Source organism: Rattus norvegicus, chromosome 1 (genome assembly GCF_036323735.1).
Source record: "Rattus norvegicus strain BN/NHsdMcwi chromosome 1, GRCr8, whole genome shotgun sequence".
Taxonomy (NCBI): Eukaryota; Metazoa; Chordata; class Mammalia; order Rodentia; family Muridae; genus Rattus; species Rattus norvegicus.
This window is the reverse complement of record NC_086019.1, coordinates 58,795,498-58,821,197: the sequence shown is the minus strand read 5'-3', so window position 1 is coordinate 58,821,197 and position 25,700 is coordinate 58,795,498. Positions and strand designations below refer to the sequence as shown.

General features: G+C 35.2%; 1 pseudogene; it reads right to left on the bottom strand.

The window, feature by feature from the left end:
* Nucleotides 1–12,890: 12,890 nt before the first annotated feature.
* Rnu6-894 (RNA, U6 small nuclear 894) lies at nucleotides 12,891–12,988 on the bottom strand (annotated as a pseudogene).

Genomic DNA, 25,700 nt, shown 5'->3' with positions numbered 1-25,700 from the left:
GAAAGAACAGGAATTCATGGCCCATACCAAAACACAGTAAAAGCCATATACAGCAAACCAGTAGCTAACAATCTAAATGAAGAGTAACTTGAAGCAATCCCAATAAAATCAGGGAGTAGATAAGGCTGCCAATTCTCTCCCTAATTATTAAATTTAGTTCTCAAAATCCTAGCCAGAGCAATCAGATGACAAGAGGACATGAAAGGGATAAAATTGGAAAGAAAGAAGTCAAAATATCACTATTTGCTTAAGTGACACCAAAAGTGCCAACAGAGAACTACTAAGCCTGGTAACCAACTTCAGCAATGTGCCTAGGTATAAAATTAACTCAAACAAGTCAGTAGCCTTCCCCTACTCAAAGGATAAACAGGTTGAGAAAGAAATTAGGGAAACTACACAATTCATAATAGTCCCAAATAATATTAAATACCTCGGGGTAACTTTAACCTAGCAAGTGAAAGATCTGTATTATAAGAACTTAGAGTCTCTGAAGAAAGAAATTGAAAATTTCAGAAGATGGAAAGATCTATGCTCATGGATTAGCAGGATTAAGTAAAAATGGCCGTTTTACCAATAGCAATATATAGATTCAATGCAATCCCCATCAAAATTCCAATTTAATTCTTCATACAGTTAGAAAGAACAATTTGCAAATTCATTTGGAATAAAAAAATTCAGGGAAGCTAAAACTATTGTGTAGAATAAAAGAACATCTGCGGGAATCACCATCCCTGACCTCAAGCAGAATTACAGAGCAATAGTGATAAAAACTTTATGGTATTAGTACAGAGACAGGCAGATAGACCAGTGGAATAGAATTGAAGACCCAGAAATGAACCCACACATCTATGGTCACTTGATTTTTGAAAAAGGTGCCAAAGCCATCCAATGGACAAAAGATTGCATTTTCAACAAATGGTGCTGGTTCAACTGGAGGTCAGCATATAGAAGAATGTAAATCGATCCATTCTTATTTCCCTGTACAAAGATTAAGTCCAAGTGAATCGAGAACCTCCACATCAAACCAGATACAGTCAAACTAATAGAAGAACAAGTGGGGAAGAATCTCGAACACATGGTCACTGGGGAAAATTTCCTGATTGGAACAAAAATGGCTTATTCTCTAAGATGAAAAATCGACAAATGGGACCTCATAAAAATGCAAAGCTTCTATTATAATGGCAAAGGGCACTGTCAGGAAAAAAGGAAACCAAAAGATTGGGAAAAGATCTTTACCAATCCTATATCTGATAGAGGACTAATATCCAAAATATACAAAGAACTTACGAAATTGGACTGCACGGAGACAAATAAGCCTATTAAAAAAGAGGTTCAGAGCAAAACAAAGAATTCACAGCTCCGGAATGCCGAATGGCTGAAAAAAACAATACTGATGGGTCCCGTTCACAGTTCAGGGGTTCACTGCTGGCATTAACGTATGTATTTGCTGTATTCTGGCTGTGTCTCTCAGGAGAGGTCTACATCCAGTCCTGTGGGCCTCCACTTCTTTGCTTCATCCATCTTATCTACTTTTGTGGCTGTATATGTATGGGCCACATGTATGGCAGGCTCTGAATGGGTGTTCCTTCTGCCTCTGTTCTAAACTTTGCCTCCCTATTCCCTCCCAAGGGAATTCTTGTTCCCCTGTTAAAGAAGGAGTGAAGCATTCACATTTTGATCATCCGTCTTGAGTTTCATTTGTTCTAGCATCTAGGGTAATTCAAGCATTTGGGCTAATAGCCACTTATCAATGAGTGCATACCATGTGTGTTTTTCTGTGATTGGGTTACCTCACTCAGGATGATATTTTCCAGTTCTGACCATTTGCCTACGAATTTCGTAAAGTCATTGTTTTTGATGGAGAGAAACTTGAAGCAATCCCACTAAAATCAGGGACTAGACAAGGCTGCCCATTCTCTCCCTACTTATTCAGTATAGTTCTTGAAGTTCTAGCCAGAGCAATCAGACAACAAAAGGAGGTCAAGGGGACACAGATCGGAAAAGAAGAAGTCAAAATATCAGTATTTGCAGATGATATGATAGTATATTTAAGTGATCCCAAAATTCCACCAGAGGACTCCTAAAGCTGATAAACAACTTCAGCAAAGTGGCTGGGTATAAAATTAACTCGAATAAATCAGTAGCCTTCCTCTACACAAAAGAGAAACAAGCCCAGAAAGAAATTAGGGAAATGACACCCTTCATAATAGACCCAAATAATATAAAGTACCTCGGTGTGATTTTAACCAAGCAAGTAAAAGATCTGTACAATAAGAACTTCAAGACTCTGAAGAAAGAAATTGAAGAAGTCCTCAGAAGATGGAAAGATCTCCCATGCTCATGGATTGGCAGGATTAATATAGTAAAAATGGCCATTTTACCAAAAGCGATCTACAGATTCAATGCAATCCCCATCAAAATACCAATCCAATTCTTCAAAGAGTTAGACAGAACAATTTGCAAATTCATCTGGAATAACAAAAAACCCAGGATAGCTAAAACTATCCTCAACAATAAAAGGACTTCTGGGGGAATCACTATCCCTGAACTCAGGCAGTATTACAGAGCAATAGTGATAAAAACTGCATGGTATTGGTACAGAGACAAGCAGATATACCAATGGAACAGAATTGAAGACCCAGAAATGAACCCACACACCTATGTCACTTGATTTTTGACAAAGGAGCCAAAACCATCCAATGGAAAACAGATAGCATTTTCAGCAAATGGTGCTGGTTCAACAGGAGGTCAACATGTAGAAGGATGCACATCGATCCATGCTTATCACCCTGTACAAAGCTTAAGTCCAAGTGGATCAAGGACCTCCACATCAAACCAGATACATTCAAACTAATAGAAGAAAAACTAGGGAAGCATCTGGAACACATGGGCACTAGAGAAAATTTCCTGAACAAAACACCAATGGCTTATGCTCTAAGATCATGAATCGACAAATGGGATCTCATAAAACTGCAAAGCTTCTGTAAGGGAAAGGACACTGTGGTTAGGATAAAATGACAACCAACAGATTGGGAAAAGATCTTTACCAATCCTACAACAGATAGAGGCCTTATATCCAAAATATACAGAGAAATCAAGAAGTTAGACCACAGGGAGACAAATAACCCTATTAAAAATGAGGTTCAGAGCTAAACAAAGAATTCACAGCTGAGGAATGCCGAATGGCTGAGAAACACCTAAAGAAATGTTCAACATCTTTAGTCATAAGGGAAATGCTAATCAAAACAACCCTGAGATTTCACCTCACACCAGTGAGAATGGCTAAGATCAAAAACTCAGGTGACAGCAGATGCTGGCGAGGATGCGGAGAAAGAGGAACACTCCTCCATTGTTGGTGGGATTGCAGACTGGTACAACCATTCTGGAAATCAGTCTGGAGGTTCCTCAGAAAATTGGACATTGAACTGCCTGAGGATCCAGCTATACCTCTCTTGGGCATATACCCAAAAGATGCCCCAACATATAAAAAAGACACGTGCTCCACTATGTTCATCGCAGCCTTATTTATAATAGCCAGAAGCTGGAAAGAACCCAGATGCCCTTCAACAGAGGAATGGATACAGAAAATGTGGTACATGTACACAATGGGTCTTCAATTCTATTCCACTGGTCTATCTATCTGTCTCTGTACCAATACTATGCAGTTTTTATGACTATTGCTCTGTTATATTCCTTGAGTTCAGGGACAGTGATTCCCCCGGATGTCCTTTTATAGTTGAGGATAGTTTTAGTTAACCTGGGTTTTTTTTATTCCAGATGAATTTGCAAATTGTTCTGTCTAACTCTCTGAAGAATTGATTTGGTATTTTGATGGGGATTGCATTGAATCTGTATATCAATTTTGGTAAAATGGCCATTTTTCTATATTAATCCTGCCAATCCATGAGCATGGGAGATCCTTCCTTCTTCTGAGCTCTTCTTCAATTTCTTTCTTCAGAGGCTTGAAGGTCTTATCATACAGTTCTTTCACTTGCTTGGTTAAAGTCACACCGAGTTATTTGCGAATATTATGAAGGGTGTCTTTTCCCAATTTCTTTCTTGACTTGTTTCTCTTTTGTTTAGAGGAAGGCTACTGAGTTATTTGAGTTAATTTTATACCCAGCCACTTTGCTGAAGGTTTTTGCCAGTTTAGTAGTCCTCTGGTGGAAGTTTTGGGATCTTGGATGGTGATGCAGCAAGAGGTTTTTTTATTGTACTTGGTTTTTGTTTGTTTGTTTTTTGTTTGTTTTTCTTTTATTTTTTGCATAGCCTGTGTTTTTTTGCTCTTCATTTGAAATTGAGTAGTGATCTTTTATGTTTTGTAAAGACCTGTCTTAGAATTTCATGGGAACTGTATTGACTTTGTACATTGCTTCTTGTAAAGTAACTATTTTTGCTATGATAATCTTGGTAAATTTTATAGCCCATGGAATCTCTCCTTCTGACATCTTCTTCAATTTCTTTTTTAAAAAACTTGATGTTCTTGCTATAGAGGTTTTTTACTTGCTTGAGCAGTGTTATTACCAAGATATTTAATATTATTTGTGGCTAATGTGAAAGAAAATTCTTCCTCCATTTAGTTAAAGCCTATTTATCCTTTGAATACTTGAGGACTACCCATATTTTTTAAATAAATTTCTACCCGCTGAATGCACTGGAAATATTTATCATGTAGGAATTTCCTGGTAGGATTTTTGAGTCGCTTATGCATACAGTGACTTCTATTTACATATATATATATATATATATATATATATATATATATATAAAATCTCCTTTGTCTTTTATTCTAGCTGAAACATCAAATCATCAAATACTGTATTGAATACAATTAGAGCGAAAAAACTTGTATTCTCCCTAATTTTAAAAGAATTTCTTTAACATTCTGTTTTAATTGATCTAGGTTCTATATTGTATATCGTATTGTATATTGACTTCTTGTATATTGCCTTTACTATTGTTAAGTATGTAAATTGAAACCCTTTTATCTTCAAGAATGATTTCATTATTTTTATATGTTGAACCATTCCTGCATTTCTGGCATTAAGAAGCATACTTGATCATGGTGGATGATCTACTTAATATGTTTTTGGTTTCAGTTTGCTAGTATTTGATGGAGTATTTTTGCACTAATATTCAAGAAAGAAAATGGTCTGAAATTCTCATTTTTTTCTTGAGTCTCTGTATGGTTTAGGTATTATAGACTCATAAAATGAATTTGGGACTGTTCCTTATGTTTCTATTTTACAGAATTACTTGAAGAGTATTGGCATTAAGACGTTATGAAAAACTAAGAGCATTTTGTGTTAAAATTATATGACACAGGTCTTTTTTGGTTTGGGTGACTTTTAATGACTTTATATTGTCTTAATATTTGCAAATCTATTCAGATTGTTTATGCAATTGTGATTTACATTTGATAAATATTACCTATTAAGAAAATTGTCTATTTCTGTAGAAGTTAGGTCTGTTCTTCTTCACATTCCCTTTTTCTCAGAAATGAGACTCAGGCTCAAAATATTCTTAAAAATACCTTGTCCCTGTTTCTATGTTATTCTCTGAGCAAATCATAACTTAAAATAACTCATTTATTTTAACCAGTAACTGTCATATATCTGATTACCTGTGCACATGTACCATCATCTGTCTTGTCACATCATCGCGGGTAAAACTTCCATGCCTGCCTCTCTCACAGAATTCATTCTGCCTCTCAGATGTCCCACCTTCTATTCTTCCCTTTCCTAGAGGCCATAGGTCTTCTAATTGACAGATGATTCATTCATATTATTCATATGAAATTTTCTCTAAATTTGTCCTTTTTCAGTCAAATAAAAGATTCATTTTCTTCAACTATAAATTGAATCCAATCATAAAAATTATGATCCAATTATAAAACCTATAAGGCATCAAAATATTTACAATATGCAGTACATAGTATTTGGTAATTAAAGAAATACATCATATATCTCTCCTGTCTTGGTGATATATTGACTCTGTATATAAATCATTTTCTAACAAAACTTGTATTACTGTCCTAAAAACATCTTCTTAGACCTAACAATATTTTAAGTCCTTAAGTCCCATCCAGAAATGTGAAGGAATAGTTATTTTCTGAACATGCAAGAAGAGCAGAGATGTGACTTACAAAAATTAAACAAATGACAGTGACAGCTCATTGCCTGCACAGTTCCCAAAATTCTCTAAAATATGAGAGCATGCTCTTTAACCCTTTTGACCAGAACTTTGATAGAGATTTTATGAATCAAGGATTATAAAGGGCTTGCTAACCTTGTTTTGGCTAAGGTTAGCAGTTAATTTTTTTTGTGTGCATTTGCCAAGAACCATCTATGAGAGCTAAAAACTAGCAGGTGATCTTCATGAAATGGTTCCCTCATGGACTGCAAATCTATGATGGATTTTATTATTCAAGCAAGGCTAAGAAGATTATATTTGAGGAAAGATCCCTGCTATTAATGTTTTTCCTGTCAGTATTAAATATAACAAATACTAAGTATGGATTTACCCTTTTGAGCAGATTTTTGCAGACATACCAGAATGTACTAACTTCAAGTGATACTATATAGACAAATAGATAATGATTGTATAGAGTTTCTCATTTAATTAAAGTAATTTTAGAAGAAAGTTTTAGAGATGATCTTAGTTCATAGAAAGATACAATAAAGTCATATTCAAGAATATAATGTGCTCATTCCTCATAATATACAAAGGCTACATAATAAGAAATGCAGTGACCTTTCATAATCACACTAAAAATGGGTGTACACTTGGGACAAAATTTAATTTCCAGAATAATTTCACACATCTGCACTATGAGAAAGCAAGGTCATGTAAAATCTGTTGCTTTGAACTTGTAGCAAGAATATAGAATGAAACAGGTTTGAACTTAATATCAACAACCTCTGTAACTCCCATTCTGTGTAACATTTAATCTCTGAGGTAATTTTCTAAAGAACATTTTCTCTAAGATAGTATAAAACTACCAGAGAATGAAAGTTATTGGTTGAAAGGTTTGACTTGGTGAGCTAACTCCCATCCATCCATCCATTCATCCATCCATTCAAATGTATATATATTTATCTATGTGTATAGGCATAAGCATATATGTAAGCATGTGTAAATACTTGTGGAGTTGATTGTGGCAGATTGTTGGGCCTGGCCCAAGTGTAGGTGTATGAATGTTTGAATGTTTATGTGTGTGCACATTTGCCTCTATAAAGATTCTTAATTTTTTTATTCCTTCCTCTCTAGTTCACAAAGAGGTAAACAGCTTGAATAGTGAGACTTCTTATTGACTCACAGTGAAAGTAGCACTAGCGACATTCTTTTACTTAATTCCATGGTGATAAACAGTGTGTTCTAATCATCAGATATTATCATTTATTAAACCACAAGAAATGAAGAGTTAATAAAGAGTTATGATTCTCTTGCACATAAAAAAGCACACACATACACACACACACACACACACACACACACAGAGAGAGACGCACACTAATAAAAATCTATGACAATCAGCCTTTAAAGCTAAGTCCTATACTGTGTCCAGCTTCAACCAATCCCAAGCCAGGTGGGTTCTTGGCATGCATTTGATCTATTTGGGCAGCATTTTGTCTGCTGTTGAAGCATGAGCATTCTCTTTGTGCAGGGGCTCAGATTTACAGTCCATGAGGGAACCATTTCAGAAAGATCACCTGTTAGTTTTTAGTTCTCAATGATGGTTTTTGGCAAATGCACACAAGAAGTCAACTGATAGCCTTAGTCACAAGGTTAGCAGGCCCTTTATAATCCCTGATTCATACAATCTCTGTCAAAGTTCTGGTCTAAAGAGTTGAAGAGGATGTTCTTGTATTTTAGAGAATATTGGGAACTGTACAGGCAATGAAGTATCACTGTCATTTGTATAATTTCTATAAGCAACATCCCTCTCCCTCCTTTCCTTCATCCTTCCCTCCCTCCCTCCTTCCTCCTTGTCTCTGTCTTGCCTCCCTCCCCCTCCCCCCTCTCTCTCTTCCCCTCTCTCTCCAGAACAGGTTTCTTGCCCTGTTAGCCTGATATTTCCTCACCTCTTACATGGGCATTTTCAGACAATAAATTTGTGTTCTAATTTTCATAATTTGGTTGTCATTTGTAGAAGTTAGGCTTGATTCTTTTTCACAGCTCTTTGCTCCAAGAAATAAGTCTCAGATTCAAAATATATCAAGAAATATCTTGGCCATATAGTTAGGCAACTTTCTGACTAGCTCATAAAGAATCCATAATTTTTAACCTATTTTCTGCTACATTTCTGGTTATTTGTGCTCAGATACCATGTGTCTAAATGCTCACATCTTCACAGATGAGTTTCCCCTTTCTGACTCTTTCCCAGAATTCTCTTTGTCCCGTAGATGGCTCACATTCTATTCTATCCCTTTGGAAAGGCCAAAGGGTTTTTTTTTGTTTTTTAATTGATAAGTGATGCATTGCTACAAAAGTTATTCTGTTGACACATTTCTTTGATGTTTTCCAACTTTCTAGAGAATAAGCTTTTTAAGTAATACATAAAGGTATTTGGATTTCATCATTATCTTATAAATTTCATTTCTGATTTTGTTAGTTGTGATATCTCTCTAGTCGGTTTATTTAGTTTGTGTAAGATTTTGTTTATCTTGTTAATTTATTCAAAGAACCAAACTTTTGTTTGGTTAATTTTTGTATTGTTCTCATTCTTTCCATTTTATGTATTCTATACTTTATTTTGATTATTTCTTGCCATCTACTCTTGAGTATGTTTGCCTCTTTTGGCTGTACCACTTTTAGGTGTCTTCTTGAGTTGGTAATATGAAAACTTACTCATCTCTTTATGAAAGTAATTAGTGCTATGAACTTTTCTCTTTACACTGCTTTCATTGTGTCCAAAAATTTGGATATGTTGTGCATTTATTTTTTGGAATTCTAAGAAGTCTTTTATTTCTTTATTTCTTCCTTGACACACTGGTCAATGAGTAGAGAGTTGCTCAGTTTCCACATGTTTCTTGGCTTTCTATTTCTCTGCTGTTGACATGTAGCTTTAATCCATTGTGGGCTGAAAGACTCAATGAGCTACTCCAAGTTTTTGCATATTTTGAAACTTGTTTTGTGACAAACTCTATGGTCAGTATTGGAGATTGTTCTGTGAGGTGCTGAAAAGGTGATATATTCATGTGTGTGTGTGTGTGTGTGTGTGTGTGTGTGTGTGTGTGTGTAATGTTCTGTAAATATTAGATTGGTCCCTTTGAATCATAACATTTGTTTGTTCAGTTATTTCTCTTTTACTTTAGTTTCTGTTAAGATAGCCAGACCATAGATAAGTGTATGGTGTTGAAGTCTCCAATTTTTGATATGTAGCGTAAGATATGTGATTTATGCCTTAATAGCATACCTTTTCAAAATATGGTTTCCCTGGAATTTGAAGCATAGACTTTTAGAATACAGAAGTCTTATCAATGTATTATATATTTGATAATTGTGATATGTCTTTCTCAATACCTTTTGATAAATGTTAAGGTAAATATCTATTTTGCTAGATATTAGAATATCTAGATAAGCTTGCTGCATGAATCCATTTGTTGAGAAAACCATTTTTAGCACTTTAATCAAAGGTGTTTTTTTTCTTTGTTGTTGAAGTATTTTTCTTATATACAGCAGAATGTGGGAACATTTTTTAATCAATTCATTCAGCCTGTGATTTTTTTTAACTAGGGGAATTAACTCAATTTATCATCTATATTAAAATACATTTAGGTTCCATGATTTTTAATTCCAGTTACTTTGATGGTGGTAGTGTTAATTGTGTTTGTTTGTTTGTGTGTGTGTGTGTGTGTGTGTGTGTGTGTGTGTGTGTGTTTTCCCATTCTTGTTGAATTTGCTGGTTTTGACTCATTTACTTCCTATATTTCTTCTTATGCTATAGTTTGGCTTTTTGTTTGGCATTTTTCTTCTAGTATCTGTTGTATACATGAAATCATGGATAGATATTGCTTAAATGCAGTTTTTCATGGAATAGCTTATTTTCTCAAAGAATGTGATTTGAAGTTTTCCAGGGTTTAGAGTCTCAGCTGGCATGTGTGGTTTCTTACAGGTTGAGACACAATTGCCCAGACATTTCTGACTTCTCAAGAGTAATTATATCTGTTTTTACATGTTATCTGCCCTTTCTCCATTGCAGTTTTTAACATTCTTTCTTTGTTCTTTACATTTTTGTTTCGTTTTGCTTTGGTTTTATTCTTTTGTCAGTTAATTTTTTTTCTGGTGCAATGTACTTGGTATTTTTTTTATCTTTTATCTTTATAGTCATCTATTTTTTGATTATAGAAATTTTCTTGTATGAATTTGTTGAAAGTATTTTCTGTTGCCTAGAACTATGAATGTTCTGTTCTTCTACCCTTTTGAAAGTATTTTCTGTTGCCTAGAACTATGAATCTTCTGTTCCTCTAACCCTATTATTTAAAGTTTTTCATTTTCATAGTGTCCTAGCATTCCTTGATTTTTGTTTCAGAAACTTTTTGGATTTCTCATTTTCTTTTACTTAAATTTTCATTTATTTTATTTTATCCTCTACACCAGAGATTATCTCTGCCACTTCTGATATTAAGTTGCTTATATTTCAGCTGAAGTTTCTCTTTTCTATCTCCCATATTCTCTTACTTTATATTGTCTTTGCTTCTATTTTCACTATCAGGTCTTTAACAATAGCATTCATTCTTTTGATATATTTAATTATATTGTTATGGATTATTTCATTCCGAGATTGATTCACTTGCTGCATAATTCCTCTATCATCTTCATAATATTGCATTTAAGGCCATGGTTATGTGCTTAAGCTGAATTGGAATAACCAGAGCTTTCTGTGGTAGGATAGCTAGGATATTCCCAAATGGATAATATTAATTGTGTTTATAATCTCATTTGGAACCATGTTATTTTGAGGCTATTGTAGACAAACATGTTCTGCTTTCTGATTTTATCTGGATAAATTGGTGGGCTTTTTTGTTCGTTCTCCATTCATTTGTTTATATACATACATACATATGTGTGTGTGTGTGTGTGTGTGTGTGTGTGTGTGTGTGTGTGTGGTTTTCTCTTGGTTTCTTTTTCTTTTCTTATCTTCTGGCTTTAGTGTCCTGTGATTTTGGTAATCAGAGAGTCTTTATGTCCAATAGTCTGTCATGACCTCAAGGATTTTTTGGGCCAATATTGCTAATGAATTCTTAAATCAATTTTGGCCTCCTTGAATGGTGAATAGTTCTGCCAATGGTGTAGACTAAAATATGGGGCCTAGGTCATAACGCGCAGTTTATGCCAATTTGGTGGAATTGAGGAGCAATTTATTCAAAGGTAGTGTCTTACATGGATTCTGAGGTGCTGCCATGACTTACAGAAATGCATCCTGAGATTTGGTCTCACATATGGAGTACTAGGGATATGATCGATGAATTCATTTTTAACACATTAACAAAATTTTCATTGTGTAAATATAAATATGAGATTTGTTACCTACTCACATTTTTGGATACTGGCTCTTTCTTTTATTCCTAGTTTGATGAATAGAAACTTTAACAATGTACACAGCTAAGCAAGTATGTCTACAGTTGAGTCTTTTGTTTATGTGCCCAGAAATGATAAGCTGCTGATACTGTTTTTAATATTTTTATGAACTTCTACACAGTATTCTATACTAACTCCTATTATTAAGGGTATTGGAATTGCATAAATTTTCCTATTTTATAGCATCCTACGCTCAAAATTTTCTCATTCACTTCTTTGATTTAGTCATTTCTTCTGGGATGAAAAAATATTTTAAATTCAGTTTTCTTTGATAAGTCAGAATGTTAAATATTAGAAACAATATACATTGGCCTTAGTGTTTCTTCTTTTGAGAATTGTCTTTTGATTTAATTAGAAAATGTATGACTCCTAAATTTGTGTTTATAATGTTTGACATATATTTCATATTCTAGATATCCAACACTCTCTAAGCTACACTGTGCAATAGTTTTCTGACATTCCTTAGGCTGTTTATTGTTTACAGGAACAGTGTTCATAGCTACGCAGGAACTAATTTTGTGTAGTGTCATTGGCTGATTTCTTTTGAAGATTTTCACCTCTTTTTGAAGTATTACTCAGAGATTTTTATACATGTAACTTCATGTATACTCTGTTTTCTTCTATAAATTTCAGCATTTCAGTGTTAGAAGTGAATTCAAGTGATGAAATTTGATTTGGTGTCTATACTGTGGGACATATAAACATATGAGTTGACTCTGTATGTCAATGAGTAGTTTGTAGTTTAACTTTTTCTGTTATTGTTAATCAGAAAGTCTTTCCACCAGTCTGTTCTTGATTTCTTCAAAAGAGAGGTAACGTTGGCTGGTCTTATTAATTTTGAGGAAGCATTTCTGTTGAGTCTTGGGCTCTTTAGCAATTCCCTGGTATAAAAGACATACAACTTTGAGAATTGTGGAATTATGAGGGTTTTGGGAAGAGGTACAAATTCCCAAAGGTCCACGATACTACATTTTTAAAAAATACATCTAAAGGTGCTGAGAGGAGGAGGAGAAAGTGTATTAATTAACTAATAATTCTTTTGGAGAGGTGAGAGATGAAAGAGAAATTAAGGAAAAGTCTCTTTGGGACTCTGGGCTACATGGATCCCTTAGAAGGTATCTTCCAGAATACGGGTATACTATGGTAGAATCACAAAATTATTTAGGAGAAGTGGGAAGTGTCTCTGACAGGAAGTAGGATTCTTTTCAAAGTCCATAAAATACTATACATAATCCAAAGTAAAGATGAACTGAAAGAAAGTGAGCAGGGCAAGCATAGTCATTAGCTGAGGCTTTGAGTAGTCTCTGATAGAGAAGTTCTTGGATAAAAAATGATGTTTGTGCAGGGGCCATACTAATCTTCTCTGTATCGTTCCAATTTTAGTATATGTGCTGCAGCAAACCACTGAACTGAGAACGGGACCCCTGTTAAAGGAATCAGAGAAAGGACTGGAAGAGCTTGAAGGGGCTCGAGACTCCATATGAACAACAATAACAACCAACCAGAGCTTCCAGGGAACTAAGCCACTACCCAAAGACTATACATGGACTGACTCTGGGCTCCAACGTCATAGGTAGCAATGAATAGCCTAGTAAGAGCACCAGTGGAAAGGGAAGCCCTTGGTCCTGCTAAGACTGAACCCCCCAGTAAACGTGATTGTTGGGGGGAGGGCGGTAATGGGGGGAGGGTGGGGAGGAGAACACCCATATAGAAGGGGAGGTGGAGGGGCTAGGGGGATGTTGGCCCCCCTATGTGTATGATATATCTGACTCCTTTATGGAGTCACTCAGTGCGATGAATTTTCCTTTTAGCACTGTTTCTATTGTGTTCCATAGGTTTGAGTATGTTTTGTGTTCATTGTCATTAAATTCTAAAAAGTCTTTACCTTTTTCTTTACTTTTCACCTGACCAAGTTTTCATTGAGTATAGAATTGTTCTGCTTCCATGTGCATGTGGGCTTTATGTTGTTTTGTTGTTGTTAAAGATCAGCCTTAGTTTGTGGGGGTCCAATAGAACACATGTCATTAATTCAAAATTCTTTTATCTCTTGAGGTTTATTTTATGTCTGATTATATGGTCAATATTTGAGAAGGTATCATGAAGTAATGAGAATAAAGTACAATCTGTTCTTTTAGGGTCAAAGCTGTAGATATCCGTTAAATCCATTTGCTTCATAACTTCTACTAGGTTTACTCTGTCTCTGTTTAGAATCTGTTTTCATGATTTATTCCCTGGTGAGGATAGGCTGTTGAAATTTCCTACTATTATTTTGTGAGATCCATTGTGTTTTTGAGCTTCAGTAATGTTTCTTTTAAAAATGTGTGTGCCTTTGCATTTGTGGCATAGATATTCAGAATTAAGAGTTCATCTTGGTGGATATTTTTGATGATATTTAGTGTCCTTCCCAATCTTTTTTGACAAATTTTGGTTGAAAATCCATTTTATTGGATATTAGAATAGCTATTCCAACTTGCTTCTTAGTCTATTGCCTTGGATATGAGAATAGCTATTCCAGCTTGTTTCTTAGTCTATTGCCCTGGAAAACACTTTCCAGTCTTCTTTTAGGTAGTGTCTTCCTTTGTCACCAAGGTGTGTTTCCTTTAGGAACCTAAATGCTGGGTCCTCTTTACATATCCAGTCTGTTTAGGCTTATGGCGTTTCATTGGCGAATTAAATCCATTGATGTTTAGAGATATTCAGGACCAAAGGTTGTTGCTTCCTGTTACTTTTGTTGGTAAAAGAAGAATTATGTTAGTGTGGCTCTCTTCTTTTGGGTTTGTTGCAGGAAAATTAATTTCTTGAATTTTCTGGGTGTAGTTTTCCACCTTATATTTTAATTTTCTTTCTGGTTTCCTCTGTAGTGCTGGATTAGTGGAAAGATATTGTTAAAATTTGGTTTTGTCTTGAAACTCTTTTTTTCTCCATCTATGGTAATTGAGACTTTTGCTGGGTGTATTAGACTGGGCTGGCATTTTTGTTCTCTTAGGGTTTGTGTAACATCTGCCCAAGAATTTCTGGCTTTTAGAGTCTCTGTTGAGAATTTTAGTGTAAATCTGTTAAATCTGCCTTAATATGTTTCTTGACCTTTTTCCCTTAAATCTTTAATTATTCTTCCTTTTTTCTATGTATTTGGTGTTTTAATTATTATGTGATTGGAGGAATTTCTTTTCTGGTCCTTTACATTTGGTTTTCTGTAGGCTTCTTGTATGCTTTTGGGCATCTCTTTCTTTCAGTTATGGAAATTTTCTTCTATAATTTTGTTGAAAACATTTTCTGACCTTTGATCAGTGAATTTTAACACTCTACTATAACTGTTATTCTTAGATTTGGTCTTTGCGTTGTATGCTGGATTTCTTGAATGCTTTGAGTTAGAAGTATTTTTGCTTTTTTTTTTTAATTTTCTTTGATCCTTGTGTCAATGTCTTCTACTGTGATTCCTATAGCTCAAATGCTCTATACTATCTTTTGTATTGTGCTTGTAATATTTGCATCTGGATTCTTGTTCTCTCTCTTAGGTTTTCCATCTCGAGTGTTTTCTCCTTTTGTGTGTGTTTTTTACTTTTCTTTTCAGATGATTTTGATTTTAATCATTAGAATTTAACCAAGTCATATTTTAAAATCCATTATTCACATTTAATATAAAGTCCTAATCTAATATATAAAAACAAAACAAGACAAACAAAACTCCAAAGACATAAGTTACCAAAAGCTTCCAAACTTTCCTTTCTGCTCAGTTTAGCTCTTCCACATGCAGTTGATATTACATTATACACTGGGTGTGCAATTTCACATATGAACCTTCACACTGAAAGTGACTACTTCTTCAGTCCTTTCTCTGACTCATATATCCATGCTGTTACACAATGTCATAACTGGGAACTGCTGCAGAGGTCAGAACAGTTCTGATGAATTGCTCAATTTGCCCTTACAGCGTTATGAGAGCTCACCAGTCTCCCGTCCTTTTAAGCCAAGTGTACTAATGCAGTCTCAATGTAGGGTCCACAGAATTCTCACAACTAACAGATTTAACTTACAAGTACTGTTAGTCACTGTTTGTTTTAAGAACTCAATGATATAAATTCTCTGAATATAGTTTCTTAAAGCAAAAAAAAGTTTCTATTTTGCTAATATTTAATTTTCATATAGGTAAATCTTAGCATTATGTCCTTGAGGCAATTACATTTTTTTATCTTTATTACCTTGAGTATTTCTTATTTACATTTCGATTGTTATTCCCTTTCCCTGTTTCCCGGCCACCTTCCCCTTCCCCTTCTGGATGGATGTTCCCCCCCATCCCCCCCAACAATAACATTCACGGGGGTTCAGTCTTGGCAAGACCAAGGGCTTCCTCTTCCACTGGTGCTCTTACTAGGCTATTCATTGCTACCTATGAGGTTGGAGGCCAGGGTCAGGCCATGTACATTTTTTGGGTAGTGGCTTAGTCCCTGAAAGCTCTGGTTGGTTGGCATTGTTGTTCATATGAGGTCTCAAGCCCCTTCAAGCTCTTTTAGTCCTTTCTAAGATTCCTTCAACAGGGGTCTCTTTCTCAGTTCAGTGGTTTAATACTGGCATTCACCTATGTATTTGCTGAATTCTGTCTGTGTCTCTCAGGAGAGATCCACATCTGGTTCCTGTCAGCCTGCACTTCTTTGATTAATCCATCCTATCTAGTTTGGTAGCTGTATATGTATAGGCCGCATGTAGGGCAGGCTCTGAAAGGCGTTCCTTCTGCCTCTGTTCTAAACTTTGCCTCCCTATTCCCTCCCAAGGGTATTCTTGTTCCCCTATAAAGAAGGAGTGGAGCATTCACATTTTTGGTTATCCTTCTTGAGTTTCATGTGTTCTGTGCATCAAGGGTAATTCAAGCATTTGGGCTAATAGCCAGTTATCAATGAGTGCATACCATGTGTGTTTTTCTGTGATTGGGTTACCTCACTCAGGATGATATTTTCCAGTTCCATCCATTTGCCTATGAATTTCATAAAGTCATTGTTTTTGATAGCTGAGTAATATTGCATTGTGTAGATGTACCACATTTTCTGTATCCATTCCTCTGTTGAAGGGCAACTGGATTCTTTCCAGCTTCTGGCTAGTATAAATAAGGCTGCTATGAACATAGTGGAGCATGTGTTTTTGTTATATGTTGGGGAATCTTTTGGGTATATGCCCAAGAGAGGTATAGCTGGATCCTCAGGTAGTTCAATGTCCAATTTTCTGAGGAACCTCCAGAATGATTTCCAGAATGGTTGTACCAGTCTGCAATCCCACTATCAGTGGAGGAATGTTCCTGTTTCTCCACATCCTGGCCAACATTTGCTGTCACCTGAGTTTTTGATCTTAGCCATTCTCATTGGTGTGAGGTGAAATCTCAGGGTTGTTTTGATTTGCCTTTCCCTTATTACTAAAGATGTTGAACATTTCTTTAGGTGTTTCTCAGCCATTTAGCATTCCTCAGCTGTGAATTCTCTGTTTAGCTCTGAACCCCTTTTTAATAGGGTTATTTGTCTCCCTGCAATCGAATTTCTTGAGTTCTTTGTATATTTTGGATATAAGCCCTCTAACAGTTATAGGATTGGTAAAGATTATACGGTCAATTTTGGAGAAAGTACCATGAGGTGGTGAGAAGAATTTATATCCTTTTGATTTAGGATAGAATGTTCTATAAATATCTGTTAAGTTCAATTGGTTCATGACTTCTCCTAGTCTGTCTAGGTCACTTTTTAATTTCTATTTCCATGATCTGTCCATTGATGAGAGAGGGGTGTTGAAATTTCCTACTATTATTGTGTGAGGTACAATATGTGCTTGAGCTTTAGTAAGGTTTCTTTTATGTATGTAGGTGCCCTTGTATTTGGAGCATAGATATTTAGGATTGAGAGTTCATCTTGGTGGATTTTTCCTTTGATGAATATGAAGTGTCCTTCCTTAACTTTTTTGATGACTTTTAGTTGAAAATTGATTTTATTTGATATTAGAATGGCTACTCCAGCTTGCTTCTTCAGACCATTTGCTTGAAAAGTTGTTTTCCAGCCTTTCACTCTGAGGTAGCGTCTGTCTTTGTCTCTGAGGTGTGTTTCTTATAGGCAGCAGAATGCAGCATCCTCATTGCATATCCAGTTTGTTAATCTATGTCTTTTCATTGGTGAGTTGAGTCCATTGATGTTGAGAGATATTAAGGAATAGTGATTGTTGCTTACTGTTATATTCATATTTGGATGTGAGATTATGTTTGTGTGCTTTTCTTCTCTTTGTTTTGTTGCCAAGATGATTAGTTTCTTGCTTTTTCTAGGGTGTAGTTTGCCTCCTTATGTTGGGCTTTGGTATTTCTTATCCTGTGTAAGGCTGGATTTGTAGAAAGATATTGTGTAAATTTGGTTTTGTCATGGAATATCTTGGTTTCTCCATCTATGTTAATTGAGAGTTTTGCTGGATACAGTAACCTGGGCTGGCATTTGTGTTCTCTTAGAGTCTGTATGACATCTGTCTAGGATCTTCTGGCTTTCATAGTCTCTGGTGAGAAGTCTGGTGTGATTCTGATAGGTCTGCCTTTATATGTTACCTGACCCTTTTGCCTTACCGCTTTTAATATTCCTTCTTTGTTTTGTGCATTTGGTGTTTTGACTATTATGTGGCAGGAGGAGTTTTTTCTGGTCCAATGTATTTTGAGTTCTATAGGCTTCTTGTATGTTTATGGGTATCTCTTTCTTTAGGTTAGGGAAGTTTTCTTCTATGATTTTATTGCATATATTTACTGGTCTTTTGAACTGGGAGTCTTCACTCTCTTCTATACATATTATCCTTAGGTTTGACCTTCTCATTGATTCCTGGATTTCCTGTATATTTTGGACCAGTAGCTTTTTCCGTTTTACATTATCTTTGACAGTTGTGTCGATAATTTCTTTGGAATCTTTTGCTCCTGTGATTCTCTCTTCTATCTCTTGTATTCTGTTGGTGATCCTTGTATTTATGGCTCCTTGTCTCTTCCTTTAGTTTTCTATATCCAGGGTTGTCTCCCTTTTTGCTTTCTTTATTGCTTCTATTTCCATTTTTAATTACTTTACCTGTTTGATTGTGTTTTCCTGGAATTCTTTCAGGGATTTTTGTGATTCCTCTCTATAGGCTTCTACTTGTTTATTTATGTTTTCCTCCATTTCTCTAAGGGAATTCTTTATGTCTTTCTTGAAGTCCTCCATCATCATGATCGAATGTGATTGAACACCCATAAGGAAGGGGAGGGGGGAGGGGGATGTTTGCCCGGAAACCGGGAAAGGGAATAACACTCGAAATGTATATAAGAAATACTCAAGTTAATAAAAAAAATAAATAAAATATGCATGGAAACTGAAAAAAAATAAATCTAGATCTTGCTTTTCTGGTGTTTTTGGATATTCAGTGTTAAATTTGGTGGGAGAATTGGGCTCCAGTGATGTCATGTAGTCTTGGTTTCTGTTGCTCTGCTACAGTATTGGTGAAATATTCTTGTTGATGGAATAATTCTTGTACCCTAAGTATGCCCATAATTATAGAAGCAACAGTATAAAGAATATAGGGACAGGAAGCTAAATTCGTTTTCTACAAAAGATACAGATACACACACTCAAAAATGTGTGTTGCTGAGCCTTGTCAGCAACTGTAATAACCTTACAAACATAATTGCTCAAAAATGAGCTGAGGACAGAAGAAAACAATAGACTGGCTTATTTTGTGATAAAGATCTATTGAGGTTCTAACCGGAAACCAACAAGTACAGGCAAATGAAGAATAAAGATATTTAGTGAATATGTCTTCTTAGGAGAGGAAACTATTAGTTACCTAGTACCAAAAAATTAGACCTTAATTATATACATACAAATAGCAATATACAGACTAAAAAATACTGTATTTATATATGTAAATATTCCTCTGTCTCTTTTCTTCAGTCCTTCCCCATCACTGTCTCTTTGTCTCTGTCTCTGTTTCCCTCTTTCTGTGAGTGCCTTTTTGTGTGTATGTGTGTGTGTGTTTGTGTGTGTGTGTGAGTTTGTGTTTGTGTAGGTATGTGAATAGAAAATGAATGAAAAAAAGATGATTCCTTTTAAAGATTTAAAGGGAATGTACAACATAGATTGGAAAAGGAAAGTATAAGGAACAATCATAATTATTGTGGTCTTAAAAAAAGAAATTAAGGAAAAGAAGTGATAACATGACTATATTAAACTGATAAGAAAAGATGCTACCTTTGGTCTGAGCAAAAAAGTTGAGAAGCAACATGCTGTTTTATTCATAGATCAGTGCCTAGACATAAGGCTTACTCCAGCAGTTTGTGGAAGCATTTTCTGAAGGGAAGATGTTAAAAAATAGTAGATCTGGGGTAGAGTGGAGACAGAGTGGAAGAGGGAGGAGGACAGGATCTAGAGGGTGATGTTGAGAGATATAATTTATGAGAAAATATAAATAAAATGGAATTTTAATGTGTTAAGATGTCTTAATAGTAAGGTAATAAGAGTATTTAGTTTTCTTTGATCTACCTAAGATATTTATGAATTTGGCCCTTTGATTTATACTTGGTAGACCCTTGATTTGTACACCACAGCACTAGGAACTTGATAACCAAAACTGACATTTGTTAATATTACAAAATGTCATCCTTCTATACAGGTTGTTATAAACATGACATAGACACAAAAAAAGAAGAGGAAGGAAGAAAAAAGAAAGAAAGAAAGAAAGAAAGGAAGAAAGAAAGAAAGAAACAAAGAAAAACACTTAACTTCAAAAGCCTCCTAGTAGAATTACACAATTATTTTTTCAGTTGGTCTTATGCCATCATTACAAAAGGGGTTCAAATAATGCTATTAAAAATGGGGTACAGAGCTAAACAAGAATTCTCAATTGAGCAATATGCAATGGCCACAAAGCACTAAAGAAATGTTCAAAATCATTCATCATCAGGGAAATGCAAATCAAAACAACCTTACAATTCCACTTCACACCAGTCAGAAAGGGTTAAGATCAAATACTAAGGTGACTCAGATGTTGGCGAAGATGTGGAGAAAGATGAACATTCTTCCATTGTTGGTGGGATTGCAAACTGGCGCTCTGTTATTCTGGTGGTTCCTCAGAAAATTGGACTTAATATTACCTGAGGACCCAGCTATACCACTTCTAGGCATGTATCCAAAAGATGCTCCAACATATAATAGAGACACGTGCTTCACTATGCCATAGCAGCCACATTTGTTATATCCAGAAACTGGAAAGAAGCCAGATGTCCTTCCACAGACCAATGGATACAGAAAATCTTATACATTTATGCAATAGAGTACTACTCAGTGATTAAAAATAATGGCTTCATGAAATTCTTAGGCAAACAGATGGAACAATAAAATATCATCCTGAGTGGGGTAAACCAATCACAAAAGAACAGACATTGTATGTACTCACTGATATGTGGATATTAGCCCAAAAGTTCAGAATAACCAAGACTCAATTTACAGACCACATGAAGCTCAAAAAGAAGGAAGACTTCTTTCCTTATTATATGGAGCCTTCAGTCCTTATTTAAAGCAGTATCAAAATACTCACAGGAGGAAATATGGAGACATAATGTGGAGCTGAGACTGAAGGAAAGGCCATCCAGAGACTGCCCCACCTAGGGATCCATCCCATATAAAGTCACCCAACCCAGACACTATTTCTGATGCCAAGAAGTACAACTTGACAGTAGGCTGATATAGCTGTATCCTAAGAGGCTCTGCTAAAGCCTGAAAGTTACAGAGGCATGTGCTTGTATCCAACCATTGGACTGAGAACAGGGTTCCCCAGTGGAGAGTTAAAGCAAGAAGTAAGGAGCTGAAGTGATTTGCTACGCCATAGGAAGAACAACAATATCAACAAATTAGACATCCCAGAGTTCCCAGGGACTAAACCACCAACCAAAGAGTACATGTGGAGAAACAAATGGCTCTAGCCGCATATATAGCAGAGGATGGCTTGCTGGGCATCAATGAAAGAAGAGGCCTTTTGTCCTGTGAAGGCTCAATGCCCCAGGTGAAGGGGAATGCCAGACAAGGAAATTGGGAGAGAATGGGTGTGTGGGTGTAGGAGCACCCTCATAAAAGCATGAGGCAGGGGATTGGATAGAGGGATTCTGGAGGAAAACTGGGAAAGGGGATAACTTTCAAAATGTAAATAAAGAAAATACCCAATTAAAAAATACATGGATTAAGTCTGAGACAATATGACAATTTAGTTTCCATGGAGTTTGGCAATGTAAATTGTATCCATATGCTTTTTTAAATATGATACTGGTGATGATGTTTGGAAAATGAAACATTTATTCACTATAGTTGAACATGCCAATTGATATGAATAGTATAAAGATCACTGTGAAAGTTATTCTAACATATTAAAATTAATCTGGCATAAGATAAAATTATACCACTTTTGGCTATAAACCCTAAGCACCCTTCATATTTCTACAGACATATATGGTAATCCATGATTACTGCTTTTTTTTTTCTAAATAGCCAGAAGTTGTATGGAAGCCATATTTCCATCAACTGATGAATGGATGCTGAAAATGAGGTACATTTACACTGTGATATATTCATCTATTAATAAAAAGTATGAAATTTTCAGGTATATTAATGACACTTGAATCATTCATCCCAAAGGAAGTAACCCAGATGCTGAAAGGCATGCATGGTATGTTATACATTATAGGTGGTTATTCGTTTTTAAAATTTAAATATATTGTGTGTCTTTCATAGTCTGTTCTGGGGTCAGGAACCTAGTAAGAAACCAAGGAGAAAGTAAAATATATTGTTATAAAGGTATTAAGAAAATTAGAATAGGAGGACTTGTTAGGATGGGTTCTGTGAGTATAGAGTACAGTAGAGACTAGAGGGAGGAATAGCCATCACTGAAGGGTTTTAAAATTTCTCAGAAAACATATTATATATCAATCTCTTTCTGACTCTATATCTGTCTGTCTGTCTCTCTCTCTGTCTCTTTCTCTGTATCTGTCTCCCCCCCCCCACACACACACACACTGGTCCTAAACTGCCATACAAATTTAAATGGAGTCATAATATAATAAAGGTGTCAATGACTAACTGAATTCTTTTAAACATTTACAGAAGCTGTGATTTAACAGATTTTTTATTCTCTCTGAATATATTACATAAAATTTCTTAGCTATTCTTATTTTACAAACTTCTATATAAAGAACAGCCTATGACCTCTAAGTCCTCAATGACTTCTATAGATTGAAGTTCCAAATCCTACAACATTCTAAATACAACATGAGTAAATTCTTAGCTAGTGAACCTGTCACGAATTTGTATATAATTTAATTTTCATATTCTGTGGTGAAGATCATAAACAAAACAACTTATGGAGAAAAGTGGGGCTGTTTAAAAGTGGACACTGGAGCAGTGTTGCTTAGTGCTAGCTCACAATGGCTTCCCCAATCTATTTTCTTTTTCAGCTTAGGACTAGCTGCCCAGGCATATAACCACACACACACTATGTCCCTATCATCCAAAATCAATCATTAATCACAAACATGCCCTATATATTGCTCTACATGTCAGTGAGATATAGGTATTTATAAATGGCAGTTACTTCTTCCCATATAACCATGTATTTTTGTTTGAAAAATACATGAAAGCAAATCAAAATAAACCCAGCCAGCATAATAGAATATGGAGAATCAAAGCTAACACCTAAAATGAGAGAAAACCTGCTGTGTTCTTATTTTTGGAATTATATTGCATTTAATAATTGTTTCATATTTTAATTATCCTATCATAAGTTGATATAATACTAAGTTGTTTATCATGACTGAGTAGCAATGAATGTGAATGCATAGGTATCTCTATAGTAAAATACTATATACCCTTGTCATCTGCCCAAGGGTAGTAGAGTTATACTGATGCATATATTTCTAGCTTTTTGAGGAGTATCCATAATGTTTTCGATGGTGGTTGTACCAGTATGCACAGACAAAATTACTGAAGAATTATTTGCCTTTTGGTACATCCTCATCAGCATTTGTGGTTATTTCCTTTAAGGGTTCTAGGTCATTTTCAGTTGTTAAAATAAAGTATCAAAGTAATTTATATTTGCATTTTACTGCTGACTAAAGGTGTAAAATAATTTTAATATGTTACATCAACATTGGTATTTTATTCTTTGCAAACTCTCTGTTTAGCTCTATTTTCTTTGACATTAGATATTTACCTGCCTGGAATCATTGCTGATTTATTACAGGCATTCTTTTGTATTTTGCACACAAACCCATAATTTTTCCTTTTAATTTATCTGCTTTATTCATTCCAATAATCTTAGACCTGATTTTTCTCCCGTTCTGTCATTTGTGAAACTCTACCATCTTATATCAATACCTCTTTTCCCTTGATTGTAAATCACCATGTAGTAAACTACTTTAGCGTAAGTCTTCTTTAATGTATGCCAAACACAGGGGAAAATGCATTCACTTATCATGGGATTTGAAATACTCTTTATAAACTTTAAACACGTAATTATATTTATTGCATCTGCAATTTTATGGGCTCTTTTATTTCACAAAGGCTCTCTACGCTACACTGATTTACTATTATGCTATTTATTTTTTTCTCATGAATTTTCATCATCTTGCCATAGAATACATTTTGTTGACCTAAGGGATTAAATATGAAATTCCCGAATACATGTCGTATATATTGGGGTGACAATATTTTAGGATATAATTTTAATATTAGAAAATAAATCCTAACCAGAAGTAGGACATGGCTATGAGACTTTGCAGGTTAAAACTGGGGTTCTTATTTTTGTCAGATCTCAGAAAAGCATTAATAAAGTCTGTCCTCTTTGCATTGTCAAAATTTCTCAAATATTTGTTATTTCAGACTATTGTTACTGTTTTCCCCACTACTGTTGATTTACAACAGTACTGATAGAAATTACATTGAATTGTCTAATAGATTACTACATGCATAAAAGAAGGGCATGTCATGGATATGCTGACATTGTAAAGAACAAATCTCTAGACTAGTGTAGATACAGTTATTTGTACTTAATCATATGTTTTTAATGGTTGTAATACCAAAATCATGGTAGTCAGGGAATAATACCCCTGGGGCAGCTACAGCAAAGGTGATCAGAAGCTCATTCATAACAGATGTTTGAGCAATGATATCCTGGAGGAGATGTGACAGGTAAAAGGCTTTCAGTGGTGAAAGTTTATCAGTACTTAACCAGTAGCTGTAATTGCATAGTCTTGTGTCTGGGGTATAGCCTCCTAAGAACATATATCAAACATACAGAGCCTCCATAAGGATATGTAGCAGCCTAACTGATGCCAAAAGTGTAAATGACTTGTTGAGATTGTATTGAGCATATTCTTCTTAATTGCCTTGGCCAATGGAAAGGCTTTGAAATGTGTCAAATCAAGGATGAAAAGGCCTAGATCCAAACAGTTTGCTAGTATTGAATGAATGTTCCACCAGCTGAAATAACCTGAATAATCATTAAGTAACATTATACATGCAGATTTATTACCGTCAGAGTGGCTATTTTATTTTATTTTAAAATTGGACTCTTCAATAACAGCCAATTTATATATTCATAATAATATTTGTGGATTTTATATCCTTTTTTGACCAAGCCAGCTTAGTGAGTCAATAGGGTCTCAAGGGAGGGAGTGAGGATTGAAAGAAAAAGACAATTAGATGACATTATATCATAACTCCAGCCAGTGCTGAGGCTCAATTGTTTTGTTTTTTTTTCCAGTCACCTTTTATAACATTCTAAGTACTTGCAGAGAATATGGTTAGTTCTTAGATCAAAGACAAAAGTTATCAAACAAGGTAATAAACAAAGAGATCAAACAAGGCAATAATCCAAGCCCACTGATCACTGTTTCTATGCGGTTATCTGGATGACCAAGATAAAAGGTCATCCACACATACCTAGGCTGAATTTTCCTTGACTTTTGTACTAGCCCAAATGTGAATATTCATATCTGAGCCCACTTCCTTGAGCCCAGTGACAAGTACCTGCTAAATTTCTGTAAGTAGCATCAGGAACTATCTACACTTTTTCCTGAGAAAGCACAGTCTGAAGAGAAGGGAAGA